General features: G+C 44.2%; 1 pseudogene; it reads left to right on the forward strand.

The window, feature by feature from the left end:
• The first annotated feature begins 15610 nt into the window (after window positions 1-15610).
• Window positions 15611-16954, forward strand: LOC143612795 (uncharacterized; annotated as a pseudogene).
• Window positions 16955-18134: the final 1180 nt, after the last annotated feature.

Raw genomic sequence — 18134 nt, forward strand, 5'->3', positions numbered from 1 at the left:
CGCGTGATACTGCGCGCACCACCAGTAACCATCCCTTCATCACAACACCTCATAGCCAGACTGAAACTCCTCCAGACGATCTCACGTTCCAAAATCTGACTGGTGCAAAACAAAAAGGACCAATGGATCCGGTAGTTGAAACCAATGACCCTAAAGAATGGCTCATAAACGAACAACGGCGTTTAATGAACAAATACAATGAGCTGGTCAAATACAAAAAGTTAGCCGACTTAACACAAAGGCTCGCATTTGATAAACAAACCATTCAGGGAACAACAAAAAGGGTGCGCGCGCCGGAAGATGGTCACTCTGTTCACACCGAACACGCTGATGTTAGTGATGAGGAAGAGGTGCACAGCATGAGGAAGACGCGAGATACTCATGCAGGAGGTCACAGCCTCGCGCGCACATGAACACAGCGCCTGGAGCCAAAGTTGATATGATCTGTACACACCGTACAACCCACAAGCGAGAGGGCAAGTGGACGTAACCACACCATATAGACCAGCCATCTTGGTGAAGCATTCAAAATTCACTGAGCGCATTGCGAAGGCTCCCATTCAACACAAAACCAAGATGCCAAGTGGTCTAGGCAAGTACGATGGTACAACAGATCCAGATGATTTCTTACAAGGTTTTTACAACACTGGAAACCTAGAAAGCTGGACGATGCCAACATGGTGTCACATGTTTGCTCGCTGCCTCACGGGCGCAGCGCGTGTCTGGTTCGAAAGCTTGCCGACAGGACAAATCGATGGGTTCGAAGAGCTATTGGAGAAGTTCCAGGCTCACTTTGTACAGCAGCGCAGACACACGCGCGACCCCGATGACATCATGCACTGCGTGCGCAGGAATGATGAAACAATTGAAGACTACATAACTCGTTTCAATCAGGAATCTCTTGCAATTGAGGTATCACTGAACAACTCTTGCGCGTGGCCTTTATACAAGGTGCGCGCAGTGATCAACTCCGCAGAGCTCTCGTGAGCAGAGATGGCATGCCAACCACTTGGGCTAAGCTTATGGAAGCATCGCGAGTCTTCGCGCGAAATGAAAAACAATGAAAGGAGGGGCAAACAAAACTCCGTATGGTCCAGGTTGCAACAAACCAGTTATTCTCCCGCAGAAAAGCAAGCGCAACCAAGTTCACCCCAGCCCCAAAAAGACATTCGTAATCGTGGAGAAGGTGACAAGAGGGAAGGCGGCAGAGAGCCTAACAGACCTCTACCAAGAATCACCAAAACGCCTTCTGCAAGTGTTAAGCACAGAGAATGTCCAGTTTAAAAGCCCCAAGCCATTACTCCATAAGGACCACCAAACAGTGGCAAGTATTGTGAGTTTCACAAGTCCACAGGGCACAACACCGATGCATGCCACCATTTGAAGGATGCGATTGAAAGAGATGTGAAATCAGGCAAGTTGGCTCACCTGGTGAAAAACCCAAGACCAGAGAATGAACAACCAGATGGAGCCTCAGCCAGTAAAAAATTCAAAAGAATCTGTGTAGCTGAAGGAGGAAGGCAAGGGCAAAGATCGAGGAAGAGAAGCGCGCAAGTCCAAGGGGATTAGCGCGAGCAACAAGTAATCTTCCCAAGAATCAGAGGAGGCCCGTCTATCAGCAGTCCTCTAGTCATCACTGCACACATCGCTCATTATGAGGTGTCAAAAGTCCTGGTGGACAACGGCAGTGAATCAGACATCATGTATGAGCAATGTTTCAGGAAGTTGGATCCAGCAGACCAAGCAAGGCTCGAAATTGTGAATACACCAATCTCAGGTGTCTCAAACGAAATTATTCACCCCCTAGGTCAGATACAATTCGAACTAACTATGGGGGATGAGAAACACAAGCGATCTGAAATTGTCAACTTCTTGGTCTTGCCCACCATTTCATGCCATAATATGATCTTGGGTAGAGGAACGATTGCCCAATTCAACGCCATACCGTCACCAGCGCACGGCGCGTTGGGGTTCCCAACACCAACAGGAGTAACGTTTGTATACCGAGATCATTTGTGCGCAGTGACAAGTATACCGAGGGAAGGGAGAATGAAACTTCCAATGGCAAACAACGCGCCGGAGGAATGGATTCTCAACCCAAAATTCCCAGAGCAAACAATCACAATTGGAGCTACGATATCAGACGACACAAGGTTGAGAATGAAAAGATTGCTCACAACGTATATGTCGGTCTTCGCGTGGCAACATTCTGATATGACTGGGGTTCCGCGAGACCTGGCGCAACATTCCCTCAACACCTTCAAGTCTGTAGAGCCAATTGCTCAAAAGAAGAGAGTCATAGGGGATGAGAAGGCAAAGGCCATGAATGAGCAAGTAGAAGATCTACTGCGCGCAAATATCATCCGCCCAATACGATACCAAACATGGGTAGCCAATCCTGTGATGGTAAAGAGAGCAACGGGTCATGGAGGATGTGCATTGATTTCAAGGACCTCAACAAAGCGTGTCCAAAAGATTGTTACCCCCTCCCAAACATTGACGCGAAGGTGGACTCTGTGGCGCCATTTAAGCTCAAATGTTTCCTAGATGCCTATAAGGGCTATCACCAAATTCAAATGGCACCACAAGATGAGGACAAGACTGCCTTCAGAACTGACAAGGGTGTTTTCTGTTACACAAAAATGCCCTTTGGTTTGAAGAATGCAGGAGCCACTTACCAAAGACTCATGGATGCGGTTTTCAACGAGCAAATTGGAAGAAACTTAGAAGTCTACGTGGATGATTTGGTGATTAAAAGCAGGGAGGAAAAACAAATGCTCAAAGACATCGAAGAAACCCTTTGGCGCCTAAAGGAAGTAAACATGAAGCTCAACCCGAGCAAATGCACATTCGGCGTAGAAGAAGGGAAATTTCTCGGTGTAATGGTCACCAAGGATGGTTTCAAGGTGAACCCAGAGAAGGTGGAGGCTATCCTTGACATGCCCTCACCATCCACCATGAAGGAAGTTCAAAATTTGAATGGTAGATTGGTATCAATTAACAGGTTCCTAGCAAACCATGCAAGCAAATCTACCCCATTCGTTAACACAATGAGAAATTGCTTAAAGAAAAGCCAATTCAAGTGGACGCCTGAGGCCGAGCAAGCTTTCAGTGAGATAAAAGAATGTCTGATAAATCTGCATGCACTCACAGCTCCACTTCCTGGTGAAACTTTAACGTTGTACCTGTCAGCAGGAGAGCGCGCCTTTGGCGCAGTATTACTGGTGGATCGCAAAGGAATCCAAACACCAATTTATTATGTAAGTCGGGTGTTGACAGATCCTGAGACGCGCTACACCATCATAGAAAAGTTAGTTTTATCACTAACGCATGCGTCGCGCAAGCTTCATAGATATTTCAATGGTCATCCCATTGAAGTCCTGACTGATTACAACATCCAGCAAGTCTTGCGACGTCTCGCGCTCTCAGGAAGGCTGACAAAATGGGCGCTGGAATTAGGGGAGCACACGATCACCTACAAACCTCGTCCAGCAATCAAGGGACAAGTCTTAGCTGATTTCATTGCAGAAATCCCTGAAGGAAAAGTCGAAGAGGCTCAACACGAAGTAGACCCTCCGCAAGCCAATAATGAAGAAAATGTTTGGAGATTATTCACTGATGGAGCTTCAAACAACGAAGGGTCCGGCGCAGGCATCAAACTGGTGGATCCAGAAAGTCATGAGTATACTTACGCAATCAGGTTGGATTTCAAGAGCACCAACAATGAAGCTGAGTATGAAGCCCTGTTGGCTGGTCTGCGCATCGCGCACAAGTTCGGAGTTAAAAAGCTAGAGGCTCATGTCGATTCATACTTGGTAGCAGCACAGGTCAATGGCCTTTATGATGCCAAGGAGAACACTATGCCTCTGTATTTAGAGCAGGCGAAGAAACTCACCGAGCAATTTGACTTCTTCAGAATCATACATATTCCGCGCAGTGAAAACAAGTCTGCCGACGCGCTGAGCAAGATGGCATCAACCAGCTTCGATCACTTTGGCAAAGATGTCAGGGTGGAAGTAATGAGCAACCCGTCGGTGGGAGCGAAGTCTGTCCTTGTAATTCATACAACACCTTCATCATGGATAACTCCATTAATGGAATTCTTGAAGGAGGGAAAGGTACCGGACGATCGCGCACAGGCGAGGAAGATAAGACACAAGTCGCAGAACTACGAACTGCTTGATGGTACGTTATATCGACGCTCTTATCTTGGACCGCTCATGAAATGCCTGGATGCCGAGGAAGCAAGCTATGTGATCAGAGAGATACACGAAGGAATCTGTGGAATACATGCTGGCCCGCGCATGGTGGTTGCCAAGGCAATGAACGCAGGTTACTATTGGCCAGGCATGTACTTGGACGCGTTAAAAGAGATCCAAAAATGCAAAGCATGTCAGAGCTATGCGCCAAACACCATGCGGCCAAAGAACAACTTGATTCCAGTGATCTTCGCATGGCCTTTCCACAAATGGGCAATCGATATTGTGGGTTCCTTACCACAAGCGCAAGGGCGAGTAAAGTTTTTGGTAGTGGCAGTAGACTATTTCACAAAATGGGTTGAAGCCAAGCCACTAGCAAAAATCACAGCCGAGGCAATGAAGCAATTTATTTGGAGCCACATCATATGCCGTTTTGGCCTGCCAATGGAAATTGTGAGCGACAATGGCAAACAATTCACTGACAGGAAGATATCCAGTTGGCTCAAGGAATTGCGCATCAACCAAGTCTTCACTTCAGTATACCACCCTCAAGGGAATGGCCAAGTGGAGCGCGCGAACCAAAGCTTGCTGAATGGGCTGAAGAAAAGGTTGGAGGGAGAATCCCATGCATGGGTCGAGGAGTTACCTAATGTCCTGTGGGCGCACAGGAAATTAAGCAAAACCAGCAATGGCGAGTCCCCGTTCAGCCTAACCTATGGAACGAGGCCATGATTCCAGCAGAGATTGGATGCCCATCCTATAGGGTGCTCATGATGAGTAAAAAAGACAACGAGCAAAAAAGGAGGTTGGATCTGAACTTACTTGAAGGGCGCAGAGAGGCGGCTATCATCAGTGAAGCCAAATACAAGAAAAAACTAGAAAAATATTACAATCAGCGCGTGAAAGAATGCCACTTCAAGAAGAATGATTTTGTCCTTCGGAACAATGAAGCTAGTCGCGCAATACCCCCGGGAAAGATGTCTCTTAACTGGGAGGGACCTTATCAAGTCTCGGAAGAATTGGGAAAAGGCGCATACGCTTTAAAAGATTTGAATGGAAAGAAGATCCCGCGCACATGGAACGCGGCACAGATTAGAAAATGTTTCATGTAAAAGTTGTCAAGTTTGTAATCAAGGCCCTTTAAGCCATTATGAAAAATGATGCGCGCTATTTTCTCTTAATGTGTGTTCTATTACCTTTTGCATACATGTTTCACACTTCCCTTTATTAATTTTGAGCAATATGACAACATTGTATTGACATCAAACTAAAAATAAAACGAAGTAAAACATACATGCGCGAGCTTCAAGCTCAAACGCGTTAACGAGTTTTAACTCTAAAGCGTCAGGGCCTTAGCCCAATAATATGAGCCTTAGCTCAGGGCCTTAGCCCAATAATATGAGCCTTAGCTCAAATTACTAACAACATCCATCCTACATGCTGCGCAGCTAAACCATAAAAATACCTAAGCACAGCTAAGGCAAAGCACATGCCAAAACATAGTTGTTAAGGTCTCAGGTCAAGGTCGCGCATGGGATTATAATGGATATCAGAGTAACACATACTGACACGTAAAGGCTAAAAAACTCATTCATAATTCCCTATAATAAATGCGCGATAACGTCGCGCAAAAGAGGAATAATGAAACGCCAAGGCACGTGTCAGCATATTCAGAATATTGCAAAATAACTTGAAATATGACAAGGATTAAGTAAAATAATTTCCTTAAAACCTTGTTCAAGTTTCAATGTGCAAGCATATCTTATATTCAACAAGCACAAACATGCAATATAAAGAGATGAATTGGGAATGCGCAAGATGCGAATAAGGGAAAAAAAATTTCATTCCAAAACATAGAAGTTTACAAATTTACAAAATGATGAGATAAAAACTACAAAAAAAAAAAAAAACATGAAGGGCTCTTCAAGTCTCTATATCAACATCAGCCTCTTCATCGCCCTCATCATTACCTCCTCCCTCAGCATCTGGCGCAGCCCGCTCCTCGTCATCTCCAAACTTACCATAATCAAGCTGTTCGTCTTGAATGGAGTCGTCTTCTATCACGATAGTGTCAGGAGTAGGTCCTTTGGCCACGTCAGAGCCGCTAGCAGAGGCAGCATTGCCCGCGCCATCATCGCTGCCACCAGTCCCTTCACACTCGTCAAGTAATTTCTTTAGCGCGCCGAGATCGGGCTGGTCAGCAAGCGCGGCTATCTGCAAGTCACAAGGAAAAGTATGAGTACAAAAGACTAGGAAAATAAGTCAAGGTAAACTCATTAAGGTTAAAATACCTGCTCAAGGATGGGAATTGGAGTATTCAAGTACTTCTCCCCCACCTCGGCCATATCAGCGCAGACAACGTCGAGCTGATAAGGGTAGTCGGATGGATTCTTCTTCAGCATGCCATATTCATAGCCATCCTTAAACCCTTCAGCTCGACCCACCAAGCGCGACGCATCATTGCAATCCATCACAAGGGTCTGAAACTCGTCTGAGTATTTCATCGCATAAGCGCAACGAGTCACACCCTGTGAAACTAGCCATTGACGATCCTGCGCGAGAGAAGAAACAGACGTCTCAAGAGCAGGAATCTGAGAGTTTAACAACTCAACAGTTTCCTTGGTTTGTTTTAGCTCTTCTCTGTCAGACGCTGCTGCCGCCAAGGCTTCATTCTTCTCTGCTCGCGCAGCATCGAGCTTTTCTCTCTCAGACGCTGCCGCCGCCAAGGCTTCATCCTTTTCTGCTCGCGCAGCTTCGAGCTCTTTCTTCAGGCGGGCAACCTCACTCTCTAATAAAGATTTGTCAGTGTTAGCCTACACAAGAGTTTGATCACGCGCCTCTGCCTCCAGCTCCAAGTCACGCGCTCGGCGCGCATACCTGGCCGCATCCGCTTCTGCCGCCTGCAGCTTCTCCCGCGCAGCCTGCAGCTCATGCCCGCGCTTCACAAAGGCAGCGTTGGCACTTGCTCGGTTCTCGCTAAGTTCTGCTTGGAGTTTCTCAGCTCTCTCTCGAGCGTCAAAAAGATTCCAAGCAGAAATCTTAGCCTCTTGCTTGGCCTCCGCAAGGGCATCACGCACTTTTATATAATCATTGCGAAGCTCTTGGGAGGCAGCAAAGAACGCAGACCCAACAAAAATGTGGTCGTTGAGCAAGTCCACGCGAGCGCGGTCCTCCTGAAACCTCCTTTCAGCCGGAGGCACAGAGTGAGCCCAGAAGTCTTCACACACGCCCATGGATTGAAATGAGCTATCTTCAGTAATATTCCAGCTCGGGCGGTATATGTGATCGGCTTCCTGCAAACACAAAGCAGCGCAAAAGAAACGTTTTAGTTATCTAGACACTAATTTGGAAGTCCGCACAGCGGAGAAAAACAAACTTATACATGCGGAGAGCCGGCAGAAAAGTCAGCGCCAGCCCCACGAGAAGAAGGCTGCGCCACGAAATCTCGTGGCGCTACAGGGCTTGCGCGGCCACCATCGGAATCTTCAAAATTGACCTCCTCAGCATCCTCTGTAACAGGTCTTTTCTCCTGCGACTTGGAAAAATCAAAAACAGTCTCACGAGGAGGGCTGCGCGCAGGAGGAGGTGAGGGAGGTCTTGACGCCGTTAGATCAGCGCATAAAATAGTCTCCTGCTCCCTAGTAATCCCAATGAGAGGAGATTCAGTGCTTGCTGGAGCAGGAGCAGAACTAACGGCGCCGGCGCCGGCGCCAGCAGTGCCACCAGCAGCTTGTGTGCCAGCTATAATTCCTATGAAAAAACCAAAGAGAAATGATTCATGACTTGATCTAAAAGAAAAAAGTCAGAAAATCAAAGCGCAATAAATACCTTGGCGCACAGCCGTCCGCGAATTGAGCATCGCCATGAAGTCCATTTTCCCTCTTTTCGAGGGTAAAACAGGGGACTTCAAAGCAACCTTCGGCGCAGCCTCGGTACCTTGCTGCGCCTGAGGTTGAGCCACCAAAGTCGCCGGCTCTACAAACATTTGAGTGAGCAAAGCTTCATTAATAACTCTCGGAATCACGCTCATAAAACCACAAAATATAAACAAAGTATACTTGTTGGAGAAGATGAAACAGCAGGCGCAGCGCCGCTTCCCTTGTCCACCGCGCGAAGAGATGAGGTGGCAGCACCATACCTCGTGTGGACGGGAGGACTGCCCACACCTCGAGGCAAAGAAGACGAGGAAAACTTGGAGGTAAATCCCTTGGTTTTCTCAAGTCCCTTCGCTTGGGTAGGAGGATCCTGGACAACAGGGGCATCATTTTTCTTCTGTTTTTTACTGGCCCCTGCGCCAGTTTTGCCTTTAGCTTTGCGCTTGAGTTGTGGCGCCTCAGCTTCTTCCTCCACCTCCTCTTCCGCAAGCTCCAACTCATAATTCTCGAGCGCATCTACAATACGTGCAACAGAAATGTTAACCAAATTTGGTATTCTAAAGGCCTAAGCATAAGTACAAAGACTTACCAGGCGCATCGCTGTCAAAGCAAAATTCCAAATCAACAGGGATGAACATATCATCGAAGCGATCGGGGAAAGCAACTTCCCCAGCGCTCAGCGCGACAGAGCCACCCTCCATATGCTCGTCATAGGCGGCGTGGACGTATTCCTTGCTTACTGCATAAAACATGACAAATGATATCAACAAAACGAATTATATTCGCGCAGAAATAATGCAGTGAGCTAATAACTCACCTAAGCCATCAACTTGGATGACAGGCTCAGTCGCGCTGTCGGTCCACCTCTTGCTCATACCAACCCCCACCAGCGCCTCCTCGCAAATATTCTTGGCGGGGGATGGTTCAGCAGTTAACTTGTTAACCCATGCGCCCGTTGGGTTCTTATGAACATTCTCATCCGCGGGCGCAGAAGTGATCGCGCGCATGGTCATGCGAATGGGAATCACACCAGCCTTAATATAAAAAAATTTTTCAGACCAGTCATGAAGGCTTTTGAAGGAAACAGTGCAGCACTTAACCTTCTGACTGCGCGGTATGAATGAGAACCAAGAATCTTGGATTTTTGGCTTGTAAAAATATTGAAAGCGCCGAGGGGTGGGCTCCTCGCGCTGAGCTTTTCACATGAACTCAAAATGAGTCATGCGCACTAGTCCACAAGGATGGACTTGGGATATGTGAATCCCATAAAACTGAAGGAGCGCACCCATAAACCTTGTCATCGGGAGACGAAGGTTACAGTGAGTGAAAAAGTGAGAGTATAAAGAGATATAGCCGGTGGGCGGATCTGCCGCCGTTTGCCCGGTCGCCGGGAGCAGACAGCTGTACTCAGGGAGAAAACCCTGAGAGGCGACGAGATTGTCGAAGTCAGACTGTTTCAATTTACAGGGAATCTCATCCCATCTCTTCACTGTTTTGTTCTTCCCCACCTCCTCCGACGAGGCCTCGGCAGCCCGTTTACCCTTGCCGGTCTTCTTCAAAGTGGACATAACTAATGATTTTACACGGCGTTTGCTGGGGGAAATTGTGGTGTCTGGGTTATCAGACATACAATGGTGAATCAAACAGCGGTTACTTTAAGCACGGAAATCTGGAAGCAAAAGACAGGCTCTTAATCGGAATGAAAATTGAAGAAGAAAGAGCTCTGAAATAACAATGAATATGAAGAAAAACCACTCAAAAGGCTTGCTTTTATAGGCCCAGGAGAGAGAAAGAAACAGGTACTGATCAGAGTTAAGCTCACGCGCCCCCACTCGCAGGTGCAGGCCAACATGAGCGCGACACGTGTTCCTGACACTGTATGAGGAGACATGAAAGGCCACTGTAGCACCTCGAGCACACGAAAAGTCTGACACATAACGTCTCCATCTCTGACGCATGTCAGCACCAACCAACCACGTACATGGATGATTCATTTCAACCAAAAGGATAGAATTTCGCGCAACGCACATATGAGAAATAAAAAAGAAAAGACAAACCCTATTAAAAGAGCAAACTATTAAGTCTAATATCTATCTTACCTCGCTCGCGCGAGACAAGACACACATTAGACTGGGGGGGCTTGAAGAGGTATGCACCCGCCTTAACATCGAGCGGGGCGGGTCAACCCACAAGATATAGACAAGAGGCTTGAAATCAGGATGTCATGAAGACACAAAGCCAAAACCTATGTGCGTGGCGCATATCACATATGCTCACGCATATCACATATGTTCACGCATCACATATGCTCACGCGTATCACATACGCTCACGCATCATATATGCTCACGCATATCACATCTGCGCGTGGCGCATCTGCGTGTGGCGCGTATCACATACGCTCACGCATCATATATGCTCACGCATATCACATCTGCGCGTGGCACATCTGCGTGTGGCGCGTATCACATGTGCTCACGCATCATATGCTCACGCATATCGCATCTGCGCGTGGCGCATATCACATATGCTCACGCATATTACATATGCTTGCGCATATCACATCTGCGCATGAAACATCTGCGCGTGAGAATAAAGAGAAGACCTCGCGCATCACCAGGATAGGCGCATATCACACATGCACATAGTCAACCACGTCCTTATCCAAATCAGGATAAGGACAACCATGATTGTGCTCATCAGACAACCTTCCAGAAGGTATCCTTTAAGGAATAAAGAATATGCTGATGTTGACAGCTGCCAATGAAGGGTGGACAACTCAGCAAAACCCATGTGCTATCACGTGATTGCACATGGGTCAGGTGAAATACCTTGGTCAGAGAATAATCAATGAAAAAGCACCAGGTGTCCTAAGGACACGTGGCGCGAAGCAATAGGAGGAGGCCAAAAAGACCCTAATTGAGTCTGAGCCCAATCATTGGAAACCCTAACACTATAAATACCACACCACCTCCACAAGGGGAGGTAAGCAAGAAAATATATTCTAAGTCCTTACTTACTTTCAGATTATTATTATCTTCTCCTACAATATCTTATTCTCACACCGGAGGGTTACCTCAAAGAGGACCCCTCTGTCCCTTTCTGAGGGGTAAGTTCACGGTGCTGCTCGTTTTGTAGGTGGAAGAATTCATACTCCGGAAAACCATCGGTGATATAGCACACTCATACCCGAGGAAAGTTGATCGTCTACTAGTGAGTCGATCCACGTTTCTTCAAATATATATATGTGCAAAAAATAGTACATTGAAACTTTTGAGTCTCGTAGTCATATTTTACAAGTCCTGTTATTGGAAACTTTTAGTTTACTTCCAAAATAAACAATAACTAAGTCTTAATTTCATTTTTTACAAATAAACAAGCAAGAGTGTTGCAGGAAATTTGATATGACACACTGTGATGTCAATCAACCTTTTAACTTTTCTCTATTTTTTATGAATGATCCCGAAATAAAATTCACATAATGTGGGTAAACTAATGTTAAACGATAATCTCATACGTTTGTGATGGCAGACAGCGTTGGGTAATCTAACTCCATCATCTTCTAACCTGCCGTCGAAGATCCACTGCGGTAAAACCTGGTTTGAATCGAATCAATTTGACCTCCACCCAAAGGCCTGATACAGTAAAACCCGGTTATGATCGAAATCGACCTTGAGACATTACGGTATTAAGCCCAAATCTTGACCTTTCTTTTAATGCTAGTTGAGCTAAACCTCTTAAACTCATTGGCAATCAACCTTTTAACTAGTTTTCTTTTTCACGACATCAACCTTTTCACTAATTACTAACTTAATTCTTTTTGTTACTTAATACTTATAAAACTAATTAAGATCATAATCATTCATTGAATACTTTTTCGTCGGTTTTATACACTTATAAGACATGTACATATATAATGCATATTCAAATATCATAAAACTATATATGTAGTCAAGGTTAAACAACCAAATCAGTTTACACGTCGGATTCCAGGTTTCAAACCAGACCAAATTATCGTCATAACTGAAAACTGAATTGTTTGATTTCCAATTAGGTAACTTAATTGCTTCGTTATGAACGGTCCAGTCTGATTCCTATTTTTTGATGGCGAAATATTTTTAAGACGGATTAAAGAAAGGGTTCGATTCATCCTTTCATTTGTTCATAAATCAAGTCATGAACTCTATTGTGTACGGTTAAATTAAATTAGTCCTGGGACCTTCTATGGGGACGCCTAGTCATGACATATACCATTTTTTCTATATTAAACTTCATCTTAACCATCAACACGTCTTTTTTTTTTTTTCGATGTGCATGCGTTCATGAGAGAGAGAGAGAGGGAGGGAGAGAGATTGACCCAATGTGTCCTTTACAAATTATTCGCTAATCATTCTTCAAAATTAATACAAAATCAAAGATAAAACCTTAGACGATGGTTGAATCCGACTACGGAAAAATGAGAATAATCATAAGGACAAATTGTTTTAAAGAAAATAAATTGGCCAACATGCAATGGGGTGAAGGCGCAGGAGGGGTTGTTCCCTTGCGGGATTGGAAGGCCGGTGCTTGGCGTGAAACTCCTTGGTGGTGCTGTAAGCCAGGATGCGGGATTTATCAGCAGTTTGGCTATGAAAAGGGCATCTAGCGCTGTGGAACTGATGAGCTGTCTCCCAAGACTTCGGGATCCTCAATGCGAGCTTCTTTTGCTTCGCTCATGTATGGGAGTCGCCAAGCTTTTGTTCGGTTTGAGAACATGCCAACCTATGTATGTGGGGGAAGCTGTTTCTATATTTGACAACGGTATTCGAAGGGCGATTGAGGACATCGTGGTTTGTGGAGGTCCGTTCTTTGGGGATCTCCAATGGAGGTTGGCATCACTTCCGATCCGTTATGGGGGGTTGGGTCTCTGTTCGGCCGAGGATGTATCTACATATGCTTTTGTGGCTTCGAGAGCACAGTCGTGGTGTTTGCAAGACCATATTCTTCGGGGTTGTGATATTTATGGGTTGGACTCTGATTATGGGTGTGCGATGGATCGTTTACGTACTTCACTTCCAGATTTTGATCTTAGCGGGTTCTCTAATAAGGACACCGCCCCCCCTAAAGCCCAACATGTTGTGGCGAGTGCCTTATTTAGTGGAATCGTCAAGAGTTTAGAAGTGAAGTTTGATCTATCCCCTCGCCAAAAGGCGGTGTTTGAATGCCTTCGGGCTCCTCGGGCTCAGGATTTTCTAACGGCCATCCCCATTGAAGGATTAGGCCAACGTATGTCGGGTTTGGAGTATCGGGCTATCCTTAAGTATCGGTTAATGATCCCTATGTTCCCGACGAATGAACCTTGCCCAATTTGTCGTAAGGTCTGTTTGGATTCTTTTGGTGACCATGCGGTGCATTGCAAAGAATTGTCTGGCTTTAAATACAGACATGATCTGGGTAGGGATGTTCTGTGTGATGTTCTTAAACGGGCAGGGATTTCTGCTAAAAAGGAGGCCCCTGTTAACTTTCTCACGGATCCTATTGAAGGGAGGTCTACTTTACGACCAGCTGATATTCTTGTGTTCGGGTGGGCAGGAGGGAAACACGCCTGTGTGGATCTTACAGGAGTGTCTCCTCTTGTTGGGCTCAGGGACCGTGAGTTTGTTGTGGGTCAGGCTGCGTTGAAGGCTGAATCGGGCAAAGTTGTTAAACACGAGAAAGCTTGTTTAGATAATCAACATGTCTTTCTACCATTTGCCTTTGATACATTTGGTTTTCTGGCTCTAGAGGCTGTGAAATTTTTGAGTAGGGTTCAGCGCGTCGTACACGGAACCTCTTCAGCTTCTAGGTCCCAAAGCTTCGTTTTTAGCAGGATTGGCTTTGCTGTTCAAAAGGGGGTTGCGGCGCAGCTTGTTGCCCGTTTGCCTGCCACTTTATTGTAATCGTTTTATAGTAAATTATATAAAATTTCGATTGTGATGGAAAAAAAAAATCAAATTAACTTTAAAAAGTTTGCATTTGCCATGAAATTTAAGTGATATTCAAATAACTCCATTTTTATTACCATTATTTTCTTTTTCATATACAAACATTTAAAATTCATAAAAAAGATGTCTGAAAATTATGTATTTAAGTTAAAAGTTCTACTAAGATATTGGGTATATATTGTGGTGTGATCAACTAGAATTAAGCAGACCTTGATAACTTTCTCGTCGCCGGTTTGAGCTTTATTCATGACAAATTATCGTGCGGGAGTCAAGGGTTTTACCATATTGGATCTTTGGGCGATGGATCTCCAGTGAAATTGGTGAGTGTCATATGCAATTGCGGGCGATGGATCTCCAGTGAAATTGTTGATCGTTAAAAAATATCATAATCAAGTATGGGTTAAGAGATCGAACCCTTTTAGTATTGTTAGATAAAAGAGTGGTATGAAGTGAAATGTGTTTTTTAAGAAAATCGTTAATTTAAGGGTTGAAACTTATGATTATATTTATGATATGACATGTGTTGAAGAACAATTATAGAGATGAAATTATATGTACCAAAAAGATGCTAACTTGTTGCATCATCCCAATAAGATATAAAATGCCAAGATCACATGTATTATTATCGTACTGAACATAATGTTTTATAAGGACAGTATGAGTTATTATCATCAAATTATACGGACTATATATATATGATGCAGTAAATTGTCACTGAAGTGATAGGTTGGAACACTAACAAAATCATTATATAGCATATATTTAGGAGGTGTAAACGAGTTGCGCCCAAACTTGACTAGGCTTGAGCTAGGCTCATTTAATTTACTCGGGCTCGACTTGTGAGTTTCCTTTTCATGTTTAAACTCGGCTCGAGCTCGACTAATTTATTATTTGACTAATTAACACATATATTTTATAATTATATTTAGAATATTATCTGATAAAAACCTTAAACAAGCCAAAGTACAAAGTAAGGCTCAAGCTTAGACGTGTAATGTGAAATTAATACATACAAGTCCAAAAGATATAAAAATTAATAAAATACACAACGCTCGTTAAGGCTCGGGCTTGATAACCAAGCAAACTTTCTTTGAGGCTCGGGCTCGGCTTTAGCTTAAAAAAGCTTGGATCATTTCAAGTTTTTATCAGTCAGAGCTTGATCAGTAACTCGGGAACAACTTAGCTCGTTTACACCCTAATTTAATAAAGAGCCCCTCTCCTCTCTGACACTCTCTCTCTCTCTCTAAAACACCTGTGTTTCTACCTTCTCTCTCTCTCTCTCTCATTCAAACCTTAGAGCGGACGGGGCGGTGCGTGGTGGCCTCCCCGTCACGCGTGATGAGGAAAGCCACACCGCCGCCGGTCCTATGGTCACGCGGAAATCGGATTTTTGCGTGATGGCCATCACGCTTGGTGGGGGTGATTTCCAAGAAGGAATGTAGCCGTTGGGTGGGGATCTAGCCGTTGGGGGGGTTTAAATAAAAAAACCAATATAAAACCAAAACAAAAACATAACCAAATCCAAATCAAAACCAAATCCAACTCAAAAACACTCTCAAACTTCCCATTCATTCACAACAAAAAAATATGGAATTTCCGAAACACTCGATGCCCTTAGACACCGATAGCTCTTCGTCTTCGGACGATGACATTCTCGAATGGTTCCCGTTGCTATACAAAGAACTTGAAGGCCCGAGCCGTCCAAAGAAAAAGGTGGTGGAGCATGATCGTATACATGCCCACGACATGCTAATGAACGACTATTTTGTGGAGGAGCCGAAATACAATGACGAGACGTTTAGGGAACGCTTTCGTTTGCCGAAATCTTTATTCTTAAAGATTGTAGCCGACGTCGAAGCAAACGAAGAATGGTTTCAAGAATCTTATGACGCGAGAGGCAAACAAAGTTTTACGCCGCTTCAAAAATGCACATTCGCTATTCGTCAACTAGCGACAGGTAACCCACCCGACCAATTCGATGAATACTTACAAATGTCTGAGAGAACTTCACGTGAATGTCTACAATTCTTTTGTAACGCGATTATAAAATTGTATGCCAAAGAGTTTCTACGAAAACCAACAAGACACGACATTACACGTCTTTACGCCGCACACGAGGCTAGATGGCATTTTCCAGGGATGCTCGGTAGCATCGATTGTACACATATCGAATGGAGGAATTGTCCACGGGAGTTGCGAGGGGCGTATGTTAGGGGTGATATCAAACGACCGACCATCTCACTAGAAGCGATTGCGTCAAATAATTTATGGATTTGGCATTCTTATTTTGGTGTTCCCGGCTCAAACAATGACATCACTGTTCTGTACACATCACCGTTGTTTCAGAACGTAATAGATGGCACCGCACCTTTCTGTACGTACTTTGTCAACGAGAGATATTACAGACGTGGCTACTATCTTGTCGACGGTATCTACCCGCAATGATCTGTTTTTGTGAAAGCCTTTTCGTTTCCTGTCGAGACCAATGAAAAGGCGTTCAAGAAGTTGCAAGAATCGGCAAGAAAAGATGTTGAGAGAGCTTTCGGTGTTTTAAAGGGTAGATGGTGCATACTCAGTCGACCGGTTCGTGCAATAAAAAAACCCACGATCTATAGCTACGTATATGCATGCATCATATTACACAATATGTTAATAAAAGAAGATGGAAATGCAATTTCTCCAGATTGGGTACCAGATCCTCCGATTTATGTTCCCGTTCCCGATGATGTCCAATTAGACTTGCGTGATGAAGATATTCATCATCGGTTGAGATGGGATCTTGTTGCGCATATAGGTTCTTTAGGTTTGGAATTTCCGGATTCAGACGAGGAGTAGACGTTCGTTGTAACTTTTATTTTTTATTTCTAAATTTTAAGTTGAATTATGTTCTATAAAACTATTGTTTTTATTTTTAAGTTCTATTAAATATTGTTTTAATTTTTAAAGTTACAAAAAAAATAAAAAATTCCATCACACACCATCACACCACACCACCACCACTAATAAAAAACCATCACATGTGATGGAATTTGGGTTGGTTATGTGGCACAATATAATGAGTGATCACACCACATCCCCCTAGGTTTCACTCTCTCACTAATAAAATTAATTACTCTTAGGCTGAGGGGTGTGGGGAGCTATAATGGGGGCGCGAGTGGGGGCTCCAGCCAATAATATTGTGACGTGTGGCAGAGAGAGAAACTGGATAAGGGGGTGTTGGAGCCCCCGTTGGAGCCTCTAGCCCTGGTGTGGAGGGGCTCCAGCGGATTTTTTTTTTTTTTAATTCTCCTCCAACGGCTCTTTCTCCTACTCCAACGTTCACTTTTCTCTCTCTTCTCCCGCGACCACACTCACGCCTGTCTGGGGGCTCGCGCTCGCGCCCCGTTCGCGCCCCGGTGGTGTGGGGTTAGCGCCTGGGGGCGCGAGCGGAGGGGCTCTCGCGCCCAGGTTAACGCCCCACACCCCTCAGCCTTACTCCTTGCACAGATACATGATCATCCGAAACTAACAAAGACCCACAGATCGATTCATCATCTAGAAACCTATTTTAGAGCATGTAACACCAACAAAACTGCCACTGAAACCACTGCTTCTTTTCTCTTTCTTACTGTCATCAACACCACATTTTAACCATCATATAACATATGCAACAACTATTTTTTTCTTTCTTTTTAACCAGAATTTCTGTCTTCCAAGAGACTTAAACCTAAAACTTTCCAACAATTTAATGTTTAAAAACCGTCTTTACCTATAAATCACCAACATACATTGGCACAACATAAACCATATACGACATAATAATAATAATAATAATAATAATAATAATAATAAAAAAGTGAAATCTAGTTCAAGATATAATATACCCATTTATCAACTTACCACAAGGGTATTCTTTTCTTGAAATAATAACTAGTAAAGCAGCTAATTAACTTGATCATATACATATTAATATGCAACAAGAACTACAACATAACAATAATAATAACAATTTAAGTTGAATCTAGTTCAAGATATTATACACCCATTAATCAACTTACCAAATATTACCAAATGGCATTCTTTTCTTATAACAATAACTAAAAAAAGCACCAAACTTGA

Source organism: Bidens hawaiensis, unplaced genomic scaffold (genome assembly GCF_021521415.1).
Source record: "Bidens hawaiensis isolate Kalapana, Puna unplaced genomic scaffold, B.hawaiensis_p1.1 tig00035550_1, whole genome shotgun sequence".
In the NCBI taxonomy this organism is placed as follows: domain Eukaryota; kingdom Viridiplantae; phylum Streptophyta; class Magnoliopsida; order Asterales; family Asteraceae; genus Bidens; species Bidens hawaiensis.